This window comes from Hermetia illucens, chromosome 1 (genome assembly GCF_905115235.1).
Source record: "Hermetia illucens chromosome 1, iHerIll2.2.curated.20191125, whole genome shotgun sequence".
In the NCBI taxonomy this organism is placed as follows: domain Eukaryota; kingdom Metazoa; phylum Arthropoda; class Insecta; order Diptera; family Stratiomyidae; genus Hermetia; species Hermetia illucens.
The window spans coordinates 159453019-159471918 of NC_051849.1; the positions used below are offsets into that span (position 1 = coordinate 159453019).

Sequence of the window (18900 nt, forward strand, 5' to 3'; positions counted from 1 at the left end):
ATATCAATAATAATGAGCCCTCCCTCTCCACTATTCGCTATAGTGTAAGTGTGATGTCCAAAATAAGGATATCTGCGATCAATGTAGGATTGCACCCACCATGAGGCGATGAGAAACCACTTGATAAAATTGTCATGAACATCGAAGTATATGGAGAACGACCTAAAGGCCATTGATAAGCTTGATAAATCGCTTAAGCTTGTATTAAGTTCATGTACTTAAAGATACCTACCAAACCATCCAAAGTTCTCTTTCTCAACTAAGAGGTAGAACTAATTGAAATTTGGTAAAAATGGTAGCATGGATCCGACCGCGCTCAAGAGCAATTTTACAAAATTCACATTACCTTCTAAAATTCCGTAGCCTAATTAATTTTAACAAAAATCATACTCTATTAGGAACAAGCGGAAAAAATATTTTTAGAAAACTGTAAGCCGCATTAGCAATTGTCCAGCCAACTCCTTCTTCGGTATTTGATTATTAAAAGACGGTTCGAGGAAAAGCAGACCTCCTCGCCCTAACACAGAAAAACCAACCAAACTGACCTTTCAGATTAGGGTGAGGCCAAGACGCTCCGAGCACTGGACTGGAAGAATTGAATGACAACGAACTCGGAACCCAAAATAGGGCCACCTTTTGATATTATAATGTGCAACCCCTTTACCATATGAGTGCACTGTGGGATTTTTTTCTGGTAGCATTATGCGAAACATCAGCATTCTATTGCTGTTGCACGCAGTTAACTACTACGGATCGGGTATAATTTTTACCAACGGAAAAGAACAAGGAAACAACAAACTGGGTACCGTATTTCTCAGAGATGAAAAACTAAAATGACTGATGACCTCATCTCTTTGTCATGTCTCATCGCAAAATGGGCTATCTCTTCTTAGTGTGACTCGACGGACTAGTCCATTCCAAGTAAATATCGATATCGAATATCAAAAACCCGCGAGCGTTCTGAGGGTTTGTTGGCATTCCCACACTAGTTTGAATTTGGCTTGAGGCGATAATAATAATAATAATCGTTGGCGCAACAACCCATGTTGGATCAGGGCCTTGAAGTGTGTTAGAGCACTTCATTCAAGACCGTAACGGTACACTAGGAGGCAATGTGGTCAGCATTGCGCTCGCCCGAGATTATTACCCTGATTTGACTCAGGTACTCATTCACAGCTGAGTCGACTGGTGTCCGACGTCAAATCACGATACAAATTCCACTGCCACCAGTGAGATTTGAACCGCGACCTTCCGTACGACAGCCTTGCGCTCTAACTACTCAGCTATCCGGACAGGCGATACGATAACTTTTAATGCCGCCTGACGGTGAGAGAGAATGTTGATGTTATCACGTGTTTATTTCCTTCGTAGATTCTCTTTGTCTCAAAAGGGATGGTATGTTAACCTAGCCACGATCCGGTCTTCTGCCCTAGATCCGCCTGCATACTGCGTACTTCACGTGGTTACTGCCCTAGTGATTTCACTTCTTCCTTTCGTATTCTCGACTTTAGAATCGAAGCAGTATTTTAGTGACATGATTGATTCTACTGTCTGATTCTACGTATGCCTCAGATGCCTACAAGTCTTTCAATATACACATATTGTGAGTAATAACGATTGATTGGCAACGGATCAATTATTCTCAGTAAAACATGCACCGAAAACAATACTCAAATTAAGACGTCAACGTGCACCAATATTTTCTGACACGATAAGATAATATCAATGATAATTGACTTTGCCGAATAACCTCCCATCAAAATTAGTCTGGTCGGCAAAAGCCCCAAAGAAAAAGAATAGCGGCCAAATTAACTTCCAAAAAGAACGCAGGCAAAGCTTACCAATAATGCCAGGACACGCTTTTTTACACGGTAATAAAGTACCTGGTTAGTAGATACCAGAAATACCTTCGAACATTGTTTGAATTATAGACAAAGATTAGAGGAGAGATGTCTGCTATGTTACGGTTTTTTTTAACAAACAGTTTTTAAAAATTACTCTGCTCAATTATAAGAATGTCAAGAACGAGACAGTGGCAATCTTTAAAAAGTAATTTCCGGCTAAATAACTCAGGTAGTCTATTTACAATAATAATAGTAACCACTATAGCAGATGGACGCCGCGCCACCTCAGAGGGTAGATCAGGAAAGTGCAAGAACTTGTGGTCTTATAGGCTACTCACTGAGAAAACCATCACGATACCTGGCACTCAGGATTAAAAGACAACCCCATAAAATATGGAGTTAGCCGGTACGGATAACAGGCGAGCGTAGCCTTATTTGGTGGCTCACTCGGGCTCGTGTAATGCATATGATGGGGTGACTTGATGTCTACACGCCACGAAGACCAGGAGTACGACCCTGCCTGCTGCAGCGGTTTCATTACACAACGGGGACCACTTCAGTAGATTCACTTAGGCAACGGATGAAATAGACTGAGCAAATATCATCTTCAATTACAGCGGCAGAGGCATATACAACATCATGCTCCTTGTCGTATGCGGCGTTCACAATGTAATGTAAGCGCAGAATAATTGGAATTTCTTCAGGTGACTCTACGAATCCTATCATAGTGTAAAGATAGTGCAGTTTCCGGATATGAAAGTAACAAAATATTCGGGTTGCCTTTGCTGCTGCGGAAGTTACCGAAAAGGAGATTCGATGAGCCATTATAAGCTTGAAAAACTGAAGGGCCTTAAGCTGGATGGCATACGGACTTTCCACTGCGAGAAATTAACCAGTACACGGTATACAGTATTACCCAGTATAAGTCATTAGTCTTTACCTTCCCTTACTGCAGAGCAGTCATCAGAACGGCTGCCTAACTGGATTCAGGGGCTGCGAAAAGCAATTCATTTTCGTTTCGTTCTGTAGTTGTAAGAGGGGCAATTAGAAACCAAAGAAATATATCCACTGTATTGTTTATCCCAAGGCCTTTAGCAGGGCATATCTTTATTATTATCGTATTGATCCGAAACTAGTAAGGTTTTTGGCGACAGTCATGGCAAGGGGACATGTCAGCACGATTAACGCGTAACAACACAACAAGCCTACTAATGGCATATGCATTCGGAATATCACCGTGGATGAAGGCCGAATTTGAATACAATTCTGACGTGCAACGGATGAGCCCGCCGCATGACTCGCAGCAAGCTTTTTTACAGTAAGTGTTAGGCGAGTTTCTTGAATGCGGTTGTCTGCAAGGCAGATTGATGGCTGACTTCACTTAACCTGAAAGGTCGATCTTTCAATCCTCTGAGTTGCTGGAAGCCTACCTTTATTTGTCCGTACTTATAGAAATCTGATAATGAAAGAGTGCAAAATTTGTGGCTCGGCGTTAGAAACGTTATAACATCCTTCCCCCTTCCTGCCTACACTGTAATGTTGCCGATGTAATACATGAACAGGCATAATACAGCCTTCTTGTTGATAAGAAGGGTTGCCCCGGGTATATTATTGATGTTGCTATCCCTCATAACATGATTGGCTGGCTCAGTGTGATCACTTGGCTGTCTTTCATAAAGTTCACATAAGTAAAAGCGTGCGCAGATGATGTAAATCCCATGACCCATTCAATAATTTGTGCAAAACAGGCATACCAATAGTTGGAGTCAGAAGTAAATACATACATAACCCAAGCAAAAAAATATGCATCCACGGAGATAGCAAATCAATTTTAAGGTTTTATCCTTGGATGACGCCGTCGTTAGACCAAGACAGGCCTCACAGGTTTTACGTATACCTCAACTGAATTCCTTTGTGCTTCTTTATATAGTCGAACTTTAGACTTTATGTTGCAGTAATCATTTTTCATTCAGGATAACTATTCGTAGAAATTATATTAACAACGTCTCAACCGTAACCATAAACCATAGTTCTACCTGGAATTGTGGGTCTCATTCAAAAGTACGTAAACTGTATGGTATTTCTTCGTTACTAAGTCTTCAGAATTCAAGTGCCAAATGAAATTCAAACGTCACTAAGATATGAAAATTACCAATAAAAACGATGAAAACATTCAAAGTTATATTTTTATAAGACACACCAGATACTTGTAACACTCGCCTTTGCCTCTAAAAGCGACCATAAGATCACCTGGATCAAGTAAAGGCTATAACAACAAACGATCCTCTAGAATAACTTCATATTTAGAAGATATCCAGTTCTGAGTGCAATCTTACTTTTGCATAAATGAAAACCACTCCGCCAAGTGAATCAAAAGTATCTAAAGCATCGCCAGTATCATGCCTCGCTCATTACTCCTGCACTTAACCGATTCAAAAATGTTCTGGAGTATGTAAAGTCGTTCTGAATAGAGTTTACTGATGACGACGTCCACCAGGACGGTGATGAGGACCATGATGATGATGTTTCTCGTGCACTGCCGGAATGGTCTGCTTTTATTTCGCAACAAGTATCACTCGCAATAAAATACCAGTGACATTCAAGTGTGTGAATGAGTGCTGCTTGCATATCTTTGTATCTCTTCACGGCGAAAAATGACTAAATGTATCCTCCACTTGAGGACGTTGTATCTTTTATAGAATGATGATAAACATTTTTCTTGAGCTATCTAAGAGGACGACAGAAGAAGAGGGAAGGCCTTACAATGGCTACTAGAATCAAGAATATTTGTGTAAAAGTCAAGAGCTTCGGATGAAGATATCATGCTATCCATACCAACCGCCGCAGCAATAATGGGTAGCAGGTAGTTGTGCATACTCACCGGAATAGGGTTGAACCTAGGACAGAGTTGAAACTTCAATTAATTATATCTTTTATGTGCCCATTCGTTTATTTTGATATGCGAATGAGCTCTGGTCCGGTGGGGAATACAGTGTGCGCTCGTACAGGATAGAAAATTATATTTTCATTACGTTAGTTATGCTTTCATGAAAAATTTCCAAGGATTGGATAAAAACGTCTCTGGGACGCAGCTTACTTCAATATGCTACAGAATATCTAGCATTTTATAGTCGCTATACATTTTTTTTTTAAATTACAGTCGCCATATGTCTAGAATATATGGAGTGTAGGTGATAAGATGCAATCAGGTCTAGATACCTTCGGAGTTTCACTATAGATTTTGGTATATCTAAAGGCTCGTCGACAATGTTGTCGCAATTAATCACCATTCTCACTCCTTATAGAGTTTTTATTGCGGAAGGCGTTTTTAAACAATTGCAAATCAACAAAAGCAAAATTGAAAATGTGGTTGTAATAGAAAATCTGAATTCGAAGATAAGGTCAGCTTATCTCTGAAGGAACATAGTTCTGGAAATCGTAGCGTAGCGTCAAATCTTGAAAAAGTTCATGAAACTTGCGCCGGTTATGAGTCGTAGAATAATTTGAATAATTAATAGTAATAGTTAATAATAAATAAGCCATGTTGAAATATTGAATTATTAAATGTCCTTAAAATGTGTATTGAAACGTAATAGACTTGAATTTCGAAACCTTGACAAAGATCAGAAAAAACAGCATATTGTTTGCCAACAATAGTACGAAGGAAAATGCAAGAAAATGTTTTTATTTCGATCGCGTGTAAGTCTACGAAAACAGTCCTCTCTCTCATGCATCCCGTACTGAATTTTTGCACACAGGAACGCTTCGCAAGGATAAATATTAAAGTCCTTGGATTAATGTTAATGATATTCGCAAGGCACAATCTCCCTAAGGAGGGAAATCTGCCTCAAAGTTCTGATGCAGGCTAAAGACCGGCACAATACCGCAGTGTTGCACATTACTGGAATGAAATTATGGGGAACTGAGGTTCATTCCAAAGGGAGGAGGACGTAACATGCACACGAATAACAATTCTTTCCGCAGTTACAATGGGAGTCATCACAGATGCTACCGAAAATATGGAAGCATTAGAAGGCATCTGAAAAGATTATTTCGCTGTCTTATTTAAGGATTGACGGGATTTGGTTAGAAATGTTCTCCTTCCTTTTTCGGCCCACGGACTCCTCTTGGTGGCTGATAAACAACGGTTTTCATCAGCGCAAAGACAACTCAAGGTTTCTTCTGCCAACGAACCGTTGGCTTTCAGAGAGAACTAGAATATCTTCGATAAAGATTTAAACTACCTAAGATCTAATATCAGCTCACTTTTAATATTACTTTCAAGATCATTTGGAAGTCATGTGAGTTTCGACATTCTAGAAAACTACGACTACTACCGCTTTTTGGAATAACCTTAGATAGATTATATAATAAGCAGAGCCAGGAGATGATGAGTAGATAGCCCGATGTGTATGTGCTTATGAACCCGTTTTTTCCTTCAAACACTTGACGAATTCTGCAAGGAATTAGGGACTCATTTTATGGATTTCCCAAGAGCTTTAATTTTGTGGAAACCGATACAGGTTAGTTCTCTAGGCATATGCAAGGTAGTGTCACTGGTGGAAAATATCAGGAACTGTGGAGAATAAATAAATTCATATTCAACGTGGAGAAAAATAAATTCATATAAGCCTCAGCCTTACCCATGGAGTGTCAGAGACCCTTCTGTAAGCTTTCCCCAGAGGACCTAACTATTGGGATCGGATTTTAGAGCTGAATCTAATATCTAATCGAGCAAGTGAGTGCTATTGTAGTTTCCAGGCAATAGCTGGATATACCTGATGGATTTGAGATTTCAAAAGCCTTTACTTTTCCAAAAACATTGAGGGGTTTTAAAAGTAATTATTGTTTCTGATGTCGTAGTTTTCAGTCATAAAAAACAGATAGCTTTGTAGTTGGTTCAGCAGGACATCATTTTTATGAGTTTTGATGCGCAATTTCCGCCGTATGTGTTCAGCCATTTTCTGAGCCGTTCCGCAATATTTCCAGTTCCCCGAGGTATCCAGTAAGTGAGCCATGTTTACATGTCTTGCTAGTTCTAAGTTGTAGCTTGTTACCGAATGGCCCCCCCCTTCGATGATGCAACCGCAGATCTAACCGCATTCGCTTCAAGTCTTTCACCATACTCTGCCTCTTTTGTGTGTTCTTAAAATCTTGTCCTGTCTTATCCTTTAGTGGATTTAATCAATGTTGTATACTGATCCCTTAATATTTGCTGTTGTTCCCTCCTTAACAACTTTTCTGTGACATCCTTCCTGTACCCATTCCTCTCAGCTGTATTGAGGATTCATATTTTTGCCTATCAAAACCTGTTTTGGTTAGAGGATATGTACAGAGCCTCGGCACTATTGAGTTATATGTCGTCATTTTCTGTGCTACAGTATATTTCCAACCCACTATTATCGTTCTCTGGGTTGCTGTAGGTTTTTTGTATACTCTTTTGTATACTCAATCGACTAATGAGGTGGTGCATTTTAAATTCATATTCAACGTGGAGAAAAATAAATTCATATAAGCCTCAGCCTTACCCATGGAGTGTCAGAGACCCTTCTGTAAGCTTTCCCCAGAGGACCTAACTATTGGGATCGGATTTTAGAGCTGAATCTAATATCTAATCGAGCAAGTGAGTGCTATTGTAGTTTCCAGGCAATAGCTGGATATACCTGATGGATTTGAGATTTCAAAAGCCTTTACTTTTCCAAAAACATTGAGGGGTTTTAAAAGTAATTATTGTTTCTGATGTCGTAGTTTTCAGTCATAAAAAACAGATAGCTTTGTAGTTGGTTCAGCAGGACATCATTTTTATGAGTTTTGATGCGCAATTTCCGCCGTATGTGTTCAGCCATTTTCTGAGCCGTTCCGCAATATTTCCAGTTCCCCGAGGTATCCAGTAAGTGAGCCATGTTTACATGTCTTGCTAGTTCTAAGTTGTAGCTTGTTACCGAATGGCCCCCCCCTTCGATGATGCAACCGCAGATCTAACCGCATTCGCTTCAAGTCTTTCACCATACTCTGCCTCTTTTGTGTGTTCTTAAAATCTTGTCCTGTCTTATCCTTTAGTGGATTTAATCAATGTTGTATACTGATCCCTTAATATTTGCTGTTGTTCCCTCCTTAACAACTTTTCTGTGACATCCTTCCTGTACCCATTCCTCTCAGCTGTATTGAGGATTCATATTTTTGCCTATCAAAACCTGTTTTGGTTAGAGGATATGTACAGAGCCTCGGCACTATTGAGTTATATGTCGTCATTTTCTGTGCTACAGTATATTTCCAACCCACTATTATCGTTCTCTGGGTTGCTGTAGGTTTTTTGTATACTCTTTTGTATACTCAATCGACTAATGAGGTGGTGCATTTTCATCCCTTCCATACTAAATCGGATTTTTGGATGCACATTGTTATTCGTCTAAAATTTTCGTAACCTTATCCTTTTTAAGGTTTTGTGTGAAACAAAACCTTATTAAAATCGGTTTACTGTCTGTCTGTCCGCCACACGCATTTTTCTCGGAAACGGTTATAGCGATTGACACCGAATTTGGTAGGAAGGTGGGAACTGTGAACACCCACGCATACAGTAAGTTACATCCGTTTATGTTCAATTTAAGGGGGGAGGGGCGAGCATACATGCAAAAGGGAGGTGTCGATTTTTTTCACCAAATATAGTCATGTGGGGTATCAAATGAAAGGCCTCGGTTAGTACTTTCCGAAGCAGATCTTAGTTTTGACATTTGTTGCAAAGATGGGCAGTGCGGGGGGTCGAAATTGATCATTTCTTTAAACTGTTCAACCGAAAAATCTGAAAAAATCAGGTAATTGCAACTATATGGCGCCTAGGCTCCAAAATACCTTCCATACCGATATCTCTTCAAATAAAGTTAATAATAATATATTACTATAATTTTCAGTACTTGGCTGCAGAGCCCCCCTTAAGTTCATCCTAGTACCACGAAATTTTGCAGCGATGTAGGCTACAACAATCGTACCAAGTTTGATGAAAATCGCCCTATTACTAACAAAGTTATAATAGGTCAAAGTGGTCGTTTCTTTACAAATCCAAAGGTGTGAATGCCAATATCACCCGGAAGTGGATAATCTCACATAATATATGCACATATTACATGTTACGTACTAATAGGGCAAATGCACACTGAAATGTCTTCATATAAGAAATACACAAAACCTTTCATACCTGAAGTGTCCAGCTTCCGGTTTCCCGACTTGTTTACTATGGCGGACATGTTATCGACATATCTCAACCGCATTCTCGAAGTACGCCATTACGAATGGTTAACTGGTTTACTTATCGAAACTTTCGACGCTGTTTTCCAAAATTTTCCCCTGAATGTATTTTTTATTAATACAAAGTGTGAATAGGGCAAAAATATCGCCTTTTTCTGATTCTAAAAAACATAATCAACACGGGACTTCCCGTGCCCCTAATAAATAATCAGCACGCGATCTGGAAAATAAAAATAACGGCTCGACCGCGAGCGTCAAATTCCGGACCAGAGTACCGCAATCTGCAGGGAAGATCCGCGATGGAGCGCATCCTCAATCGATGCTTCTCCTGCCCCAAATATTGAATGAGGCGCGGCCTTTAAGATTCCTGCCCTGTGCTGGCATCCTCAGGCCATTAATTACCTTGGAGGATACCCCTGTAGTGTACGTGGCTATATATGCAACATTTTCTCCGCTTTGTTCGGGTACAATCTGACTGGAGAATGCATTTAATGGCGAGCAGTATTCCTTCATTTTCTCATTTTTTAATACTTCTTAGCTTTTCCAATTTCCTCTTTTCAATTGATTTATATCCAACATTTAAGATTCAAAATGATTTTATTTATTCCAAACAAACAAAACAATTGATAGCTTTTCCTATAACCAAAAGCCTATTTCCATTTCAACAAATTCCAATTTGTACTTAATAACAATTTCTTAATAGAGCAAGCGTATATTGAAGGGGAAAATGGACGTGGTGCGTACTCTAACCGTCATTTGTTTCTGGACGGGACATTTATAGTGATTTTCTTTCAACAAAAAAGGGAACAATTTTATGCAATTCTGCTTTTGCGGTGCCGACTTGCAATTTGAAGTTCTAGGTTGGGGTCAGCAGAAGAAGAATTTGCATAATCGGGACCAACTGCTGAAGTTGGGAAGTGGCCAGCTCGGCGCTTTTGTCTTTTGGGAAGAATGTAGTTCGGCCTTATAAAAAAAATTGGGAATTGATATAAGCGGTAAATTAAAAACCACCTTTGCCAGATAAGGAGACGGAAAACCGAAGGATATGTGAAGTTTTATTATATGACACATGAGGACACAAAGGAGCCAAACATTCCCGAGCCTGGCTAGCATCAAAGCTTGCAAGTGCTCGTCGACAGAATATGGATGGAGCTTCAACATTTTTTGGCGGACCTTCGCGGTCAATTTCGCCATCATTTTGGGCTTTTTGTGGTAGTTCTCCCAGCCACTCAAGATGGTCTATAAGGTCGTCGCCCATCACAGTTGTGCCATCTTAACATCCAATATGCATCGGCAGGATCAAAAGGATCATAAATATCTTTTGAATGGCTCAATATATGTGCCTCTTTAATTCAAATAAGTTATAATATAACTAACGTACAAAGCAGTCTGTTTAGGTGCGTTAAAAGAAAATTTCCCTCACCGAAATCATGTAGAACCTAACTATTGTTGATAAGAAAATATTGAACCATTCATCAGTTGTATATATATTCGGTTACACCAAGCGGCTGATCTTAATGAATGTGTTAAAAAAAGTTTAGTGACAAACTTCAAGCAAGCGGTGTCATCTTTGTACTTTCAAGGTCTAAAAATCAATTCAGTAACATAAAATAAATGAAAATATGCATTAAAAATCAACTTTGAAATGAGGCATCAAGCATTGAAGCTGCGTTCAAGTTTCTGACATCGAAATATTATAGACGGTCCGCACTTTCTTTCAATGCTCAAGAACTGGAACCCATTTCACCTTACACTGTGTACATCGACCAATAGAGACAACTATCGGCAGCTATCACAAGAAGGACATTTAATCTACAGTTACTCATCCGACACTACTTAAATCAACTCAGAATAAGTACGTCTTGGTGGATAGATACACAGCTTTATAATTTATCGAATTGATGGGGTAATTAATTTAAATTGAATTAGTCTGTCCAGAATCGAAATGATACACATTTCTTGCATTTCGCTCAGCATTATCAGCATCGTGACTCCTTCTGGCTGTGCATGTCCGAGGCCCGTCCACTGATGTTTTGAATCGTTTTGATGCAGATATTTTATGTTAATAATAGAAATACGTTCAATATTTACCCAAATAATCTTTTCCCGTCTCTTTGCAGCTTATTGCGACTTTTCCAGGCTGTGGTAATCTTAAGCTCTAGACGACCATCTTTAGATACATCTCTATGAGCACATTTCTTGGCCTAAGTAGCAGCAGCGGTACAATTATTAATGAACACGTTGCATTTACATGGTGCCAATGAAACGGATGCCTTGGCCATGTACCAATGGATTTTACTTATTTCTGTCATTGGCGATTGATAGTTGGAGTCAAGAGTGTAATCTTTCAAGTGATTAGAAGATTTATCGGTGAGCATTAGTGACTTCGCGAATGTTGAATGAGCGAAAATTTCACCGTGGTAATCTATGAAAGTCGTACTGACGAGTTGACTGCTGCTCCACGATTTTAATTAGTGTTAATCGATTTCAATTATTATTTTGCAGCAGCATAAGGGCTGAGTAGATTAGCAGATAGCGTGTAGGATTGACAGGCTGGGATAGGGGGACTGGTATGATGATGTACAGCAAATGGCATAAGAGGAATAAAGATGTATCGATGCGTTTTGAAATGAATTGGATTAACTTATTGCTTAGATTAATTTCATGCAAACTTACTGGAAAATTATCTTGGCATTCCGTTTATTAATGACATTGGAAAAGTACTCACGGAGATTATTTCGGAGTGGCTAACTAAGATTGTCGGAAACCATCATTTCATGGAGGAATCGCAAGAAATATTTCAGAAGGGTAGGTTATAGCAGATGAGAATTTTTTCAAATTTATTGGAATCAGCAATACAAATGAAAAAACTCTTCGCAGATTTGTACATTTGTAGGTGACTTTTCACTATCCCGCAAACCTTCATTTAAACTCAACAAGAAAGACAGCATAAGTTGTTCGGCTTGCCGAAGTAACCATTGCAACGATCCGACATAAAACATCTCCCTCCACTGTACTCGCAATAATAAATATAAGTAAAGTATAACGAACATACATTTCCGACTGGATTTTATTCTCTTTGCTTACTAGCAGTTGGCTTGCCTGATTTTTAGCAGGTATACATAGGTTCGTAAACAGAAAATCCAGGACCAGGATAAACTTTTTGGGAGCCCAAATATCATTCCCTTACTTAAATAGTTTCTATTTCGGGCTTCCGAGAAAATTTCGGACCTGGAAGGAATTACCTCCTCATCAAGTCCACTTTTGCTTGCATTCTAGAGATAAGAAACCGGAATTATCTTCCGGATAAAAAATGTGCAGCAGACGGTAAAACAAGATCATTCAGATGTGGTCATCATCGAGCTAATTGTTACAGATTTAGTAACTTTAGGAAACATAAATCAGGGCTCAGCCGTGCCCCGGGGGAAAATCGACCAACTCTTCGAAAAACAAGAACTACAGATTTAGAAGGTTACCGGGACAAGTAGAAGACTATCCCTTCTTTGCCGAAATCTGATGGAGAGCACTTATCCATGAAAGACAAGAAACTCTCGCCCCATACATGGACGAAATGCACCCAATCGACCGCTTTCAGCTCACTCATGACAATGCTTATTTTCCTCCTAGGCTTGAAGATGGCAGCTAGACAATTAGACAAACTCCTGACGACTTATCACGCTAATGTGTTGTATTGGTACTGGACCCATTTACGGGGAGGAAAACGTTTGACTGTACAACGACATTTGCTTGAAATTTTCGAGAGATCAGCACGTTACGCTGGTGAAATTACAAGAAATTATAATACTTTAAAAAGAGTTTGTAGACTTTGTGGACTAAAAGCCGCAACAAGGTTCGACAGAATTTCACAGGGGTTGGATTGGATTTGATAGATCGCGTCCTACATAGAATGCAAAAATGGATCTTAACGGTTTGAAATTGAGGATTACTTAAACTGTAGAGAAAAAATTTGTAGCCTGAAAATTTGAAAAATAACAGTTCGAAGAACGAGAAATAGAGGATTCACAGCAGATCACATTCGCACTAATAGCATATATATAGCCGTGAGTGACGTTGAGGAGCGGCCTTCTTGGGCCCTCATACTATCCTGCCATTTCGAAATGTTAATTATGTGGTGGCATTTTGTTCTGCATGAAAGCTTAAAAACGCTCTAGTAAGGGAAATTTGTCAAATCAACACTCCCACGACATTGCATGCATTCCCTTCAGGTAGTACTACAAGCACATTGGCAGAGCAAAAGGGTATGTGGAGTGGAAACAAGTATTGGTTTTCTGTTTCAGACCACATTAAGGCTAACTGTCAGGATATCGGAGCATTTCGTTTACAAAATCATCATCATCATCAATATCAAAATATCGATATATATGATAACAAAAATATATTTTTTCAGTAATTTTAGCTTGTTCTAATTTCAAACCATTTATGACTTTTAAAAGTCAATTTTATAGTTTTGGAAGGTTCATTATTACGGAGGAAATATTATTGAAATCGGAAGATGAAATTGCAACAACACAATATCATAACTAATAGAAACAGTCGAATATAATGGTTACTACTATATCTGTCCTTCCATGAATTATGTGCGAAGCGTCGTCCCACTTGCCTTTGGACAGAACTAAAATTAAGATTTTTCCAGATCTGTGAGGTGGACGGTTTGCAAGGATGGAGATGTATGTTGATACTGTCATCTGCGACGAAAACCGGATCGATCGCTGCATTCCTATCTCCAGGCCGGAATCAAGAAAAATGGTTGTGGAAGCTCATGCCGATACTGCAAGTCTAATTTTAGAAAAAACATTGGACCCCACTTGATGATCCTTGCTGGAGCCTCTACTTATCACCTTGGGATTTATAACTTCGTGCGGGTTAACGGTGAAAGCGTTTTGCGTGTAATTCGCCCCAACCATCTGAATTTTATGATAGCAAGCAAGCGGGCCGAATACACCTTGATGATAGATGGATAATTTCTGCTAGTATCAGCATGGAGGATGGGGCGATAAATTGAGTATTTGTTAGATGGTCCATCAGAAAGAATATCGTCACATTGAATGGCCCACCAACATGGTGGTGGTATGTTTACTCAGAAATATCTCGATTCTACTTTCTTCCCAATTTGTTGATCACTTTAGCTTCAAATCTTGCTTTTATGAGAGGGAAGAACCTACATCCCATGTGTGACACTCTTGAAAGCGTCTAACGATAGAAAATTTCTTTAACTACCATTTCCGTAAAGTTCGTGATAGGCGGCTCCCTTATTTTACAGTAATAGACCAGAAGATGTTACTATTACTATACAGAAAAAACGATGTATTAAACATTAAGAAAATTTTATTTCCAAACCGATTCAGTAGACTTCGAGTCGATATGGTCAACATTGCACCCACCTAAGGTGATTACTCCAATTTGATCTATCTAAGCCATCCAAACCTTATACGCGTTCAAAATAAGTATGATTGTATCACTTTTTAAATGACGTAAAAGTTGCCTATCATCACCAAACGATTTGAAATGTTCCTCCCCGCGGTCTCAACGCTAAGTCATAGCCCTCAAGTTTAATTGTAAAAAAAGTACACAAAACGAGTTGGATCCCACTTAACCGTTTTCCAATGTGAAAACATCCTATTTATCCTCCTCTTATTTACATCTGTCTAGAAGGATAATGAATCCCACGTCGCGTGAAAGGAGGAATTGATCACAATTGACTAATGAAAAATCGGAGCTGCTTCTCAATTCTCTTCAAAAATATACTTCTAAATAAAACTATATATGCTTCACTTTTAAGGTTTTGTGTAAAATGTGGGTATCAATCAAGTCTCGGTTAGTACTTTCCGAAGCCGGTCTTAGTTTTGATATTTTTTGGAAAGGTGGGGAGATAATGTGATCATTTTTTCACGAACCCGTTCTCAGAAACTACCAAGGAAGCTGCCACTGTATGGTGCCTGGGCTCCGAAATACCTTCCATACCGATATCTGTTCAAATAAAGTTAATAATAGTATATTACTTTAATTTTTAGTAATTGGCTGCAAAAACCCTCTTAAGTTCATTTTAGCGCTACGATTTTGTGATGTAGGCTATAACATAAAGCATGATCCTACCAAGTTTGGTGGAAATCGCACTATTACTAACAAAAGTATAGTGGGTAAAAGCCGTCGTTTTTTGCAAACTCAAGACTATGAATGTCAATATCACCCGAAAGTGGATACTCTTACATAATATAATATATGCATACATTACGTGCGACGTAGTAATGGGACGAATGCACACTCAAATGTCTTTATATAAGAAATTCACAACACCTTTCGTAGTTGAAGCGTCCAGCTTCCGGTTTCCTGACTTGTTTTACTCCTATAAATAGTTTTACCCATATATATGTAATATAACTTGTGAGTTTCTAGATTCAACTTTCTGTATTGTCCCCCGAGACTTCTGTCCAGACTCCTATGATACCACAAGCTTTAGAGATGTGGAATGATGTGTGTGTGTGTGTGTGTGTGTGTGTATGGTGGGGGAGAAGCTACAGCTTCTGAGCACTCAGGCCGCGTTGGCCAATTGTACTCGCCTCCCCCGTCTAACGGAATATTCCGGATTCGTTAACGTATCGCAGGATTTCCGTTAGTGGATGTGATGCAACCCGTCGCAATTGGAGGACATCGGCACCAAAGATCTGATACCTGATGCGTCCATAGGCGGGGCATTCACATAGGAAATGCTCCGTGGATTCCGCTTCCTCATTACAGGAGGGACACGTATCATCTTCGGTAATTCCTATTCTGAACATATGCCCAGCTAGTGAATTATGGCCTGTCAGAATGCCCACAATACACCTGCAAGTCCTCCTGCTTTTCGACAGGATAAACTTTGCGGTACGTATGTTGGGTTCTGGCAGGAAAAGTTTGGTGTGTCGAGCAGCATTTACGCTCTGCCACCTGTCGTTATGGGAAACTTGTTCCCAGTTTTTGAAGTGGAATGATGTAATCACGGCAGTTTTCAGCATACATTCTCTTGCGACCAATGAAATAATAGACATTTGAAATGTGGTTCCAATGCCAGTGCCGTAATTGCGTTCTACAGAAATACCATCGAACGTTATTTGCCTTTCATATCGGCTCCATCATCATCATCATCATCATTGTATAATCTGTCCAGTCCGAGGATCCTCTGGCTTCGTAACAAGTTGTTTTCCATGTAGGGTTGTCAGCTCTCCCCAACCCCCAACCTGGAGGAGCAGTTGGTACAATTTGTCCCGTTTTTAGGCGCGGGAGACTCGCCTTCATCCTTCTCTGTCTGCAGGTTTTCGTTAAGAAAGAGCTCCCAGCGGTCACCACGTGTAGGTGGAGATAGGGTTTGGTAGTATAGCTGTTGGTGTTGGTTCAGCAGGCATTTCCCAGGTTTTATGCTCCATCTTAGGTACCAATCCACGTTTCGCCCTGAGACCTATACTACCCTTTGACCCGTCGGCCCCATCGGTGAAGATTATTATATTTACAACCCTTTTGTGCTGGTTAAGACAGAGTACTCTTTTGAAATATGTACTACTTTTTTATCCTTTGCTTCGTTTACAAGCAGTGTCGTCAAAAGTTGCGTCATTTGGTTCTGTCAGGAACCTGACCTGGAGGTAGTAGTCAAGCTTTCAAATCCCCATTCAGTGAATCAAGCTACTGTTGCTTCGCGTTTAATAACGGAACTCTCCATTGATAGCCATAACCCGAGATATTTAGATGCCTCAACACTGGGCAGATCACTGCCACTGGCAGTGATAGTTCCTGTTTAATAACGATCGATCGACAAAAATTCTGTTTTATGAGGCGATCATGCTATTTCGGACAAGTTACTCGAAATTATCTTTGCTATGAAATATGTACAAACCTAGATATTATCTAATCAGCAAGTAGTTCTCTGAGAGATATAGAAATGGACGCATGACCACAAGCTTGATGTTCTCTATTGCACCTTCAAGTGAATGAGAGGGATGGATATTTTTCGGATAGCTTTAAGTTCAAAGAACTAGATAGTTTCCACTGCTTTAGTAATAGGCGTTTGAGTAAGGGATTTCTTGCAATTAAAGCCAGTGAACCTTTTGTGATGCAACTCCTCAGATCTTCCCTACATTCCAGAAGTACCAAAGCAATCTGTAGTACTTCTAATACTGCCCTAAATATGATGTACCAGACTGTTTCCATTTATAACTCCGATAAAGCTGAAGTCTATAGCTTCTTCACTTAACGTTCCTAGTTTACGCAGGTTATCAAGTTTTCTTAACGTCCACCGTAACTCTATTATGGAGGCATCAACTAAATGACATCTACATTGCTGTGGATAGATTGTTTTCAGTTGCGTGTGCAAAGCCCTTTGCATGCTCCAGAAGGAACAAGAATAGCATTACCAAGAACAATAACAAGGAAGAAACATTCTTTCCTGTGGAATTAATTTCTGTCTGACCATAATTTGGATCATCTTAGGTACTAATTTTTGACACTTGTAAAGAATAAATAGTTAATTCCTAGATATATTGACAGGTAGATAAATAATTAAAATCCTGAGTATTCTAGCATCTCTGACTCCTTAAGAGTACCCCTTTATACAATGAAAGAAAGAAACCCTTGGAATGAGCTTTGTAAGACCCAAGATTACCTTTAATAAGAAAGAAAACAGAACACATAAAAATGTGCAGTCGTATCTACAGGAAAATGAGCACTGTAGAGGAATTTGCTAAAATACCAGTACCTAAGAAATTGATTCATTTCCAGAAAATGACAAAGTTGAAAAATCTTTTCAGTAAACTCTTGTACTCATTTGAAAGCTGAACTGACCCTTGCCCTGCAGAACACAATAGGGGTGGCCACACAACATCGTAACATGGATGTAGTTCCACTTGATCACCCACAAACGAACCATTAAACATTGGGAGTGTTGGTCAATATAAAGCTGAAGTTTGAAAAATATATACATAATGCGGCAAAACCTCCGCTGGCAGCATTTTCCTGACAAGGATACTGTGAGGTGCAGAAGAGCCGGCGTATCGCCAGGGTTACGAGTCCTGTTTTGCAAGTTTGAGCGAACTACATATGAGGCCTGAAGAGGGATGCGAACTATAACGTAAAGAGTACACGTAAAGTCCACTATCATTTGTTTAGCTGAAAATATGTTGACAAGGGAAGTATCTTTTTCTCCTAATCAATCTAGCATAAAACGGTTTCCCTGAAAATGAGGGAATCATACTAGGATCGGAAATAGGTACCAGCTGGGAAAATCGGGGGAAAACCGTAGGATATGTAGGAAGTTCTATTAGAAAGCTGTCACGCCGAAACTCGTGCCGTAACCAAAAAGTGAAAGGTCTTGGTGTGGCACGGCTTATAGGGCTCCTGGTCTATGTTGGCATTCCTCAGTCATAAAATCCGCTAACATCTTTTTATGTGTAAAATGTATTCCCAATTTTTCATATACTCTTACATCGATTCATTGTCCATAAGCAATAGACAAAACATTAGATGGGTTTGTGTAAAAGTTTTGGAAAGAAGTTAATGGCTTAATTCAAATTAGCTGGTTAGATGTGGTTCATTTAATATTGTGGAGTTGGCAGCTGATACATGAGATAGGCGATGGAACTATGGAGATGATGCAAATACTGCAGGTACGGTAGGAACAGAAAGCACTGTAAACAAGTAAGTGAATTTTCTCGACAGATCATCTCAAAAAAAATTTAACAGGAAAGATGATTCTCATGCCATGAGACCAACAAACATTGCAGGTTCTAAGGATAAAAACGATCAGATCAAAAAGATAGTTTTGGAAAAG

General features: G+C 39.4%; 1 protein-coding gene across 1 annotated transcript in view; it reads right to left on the bottom strand.

The window, feature by feature from the left end:
• Positions 1–18900, bottom strand: part of LOC119660545 (cadherin-related tumor suppressor) — a 128073-nt gene that overhangs the window by 86913 nt on the left and 22260 nt on the right. The window lies entirely within an intron of this gene.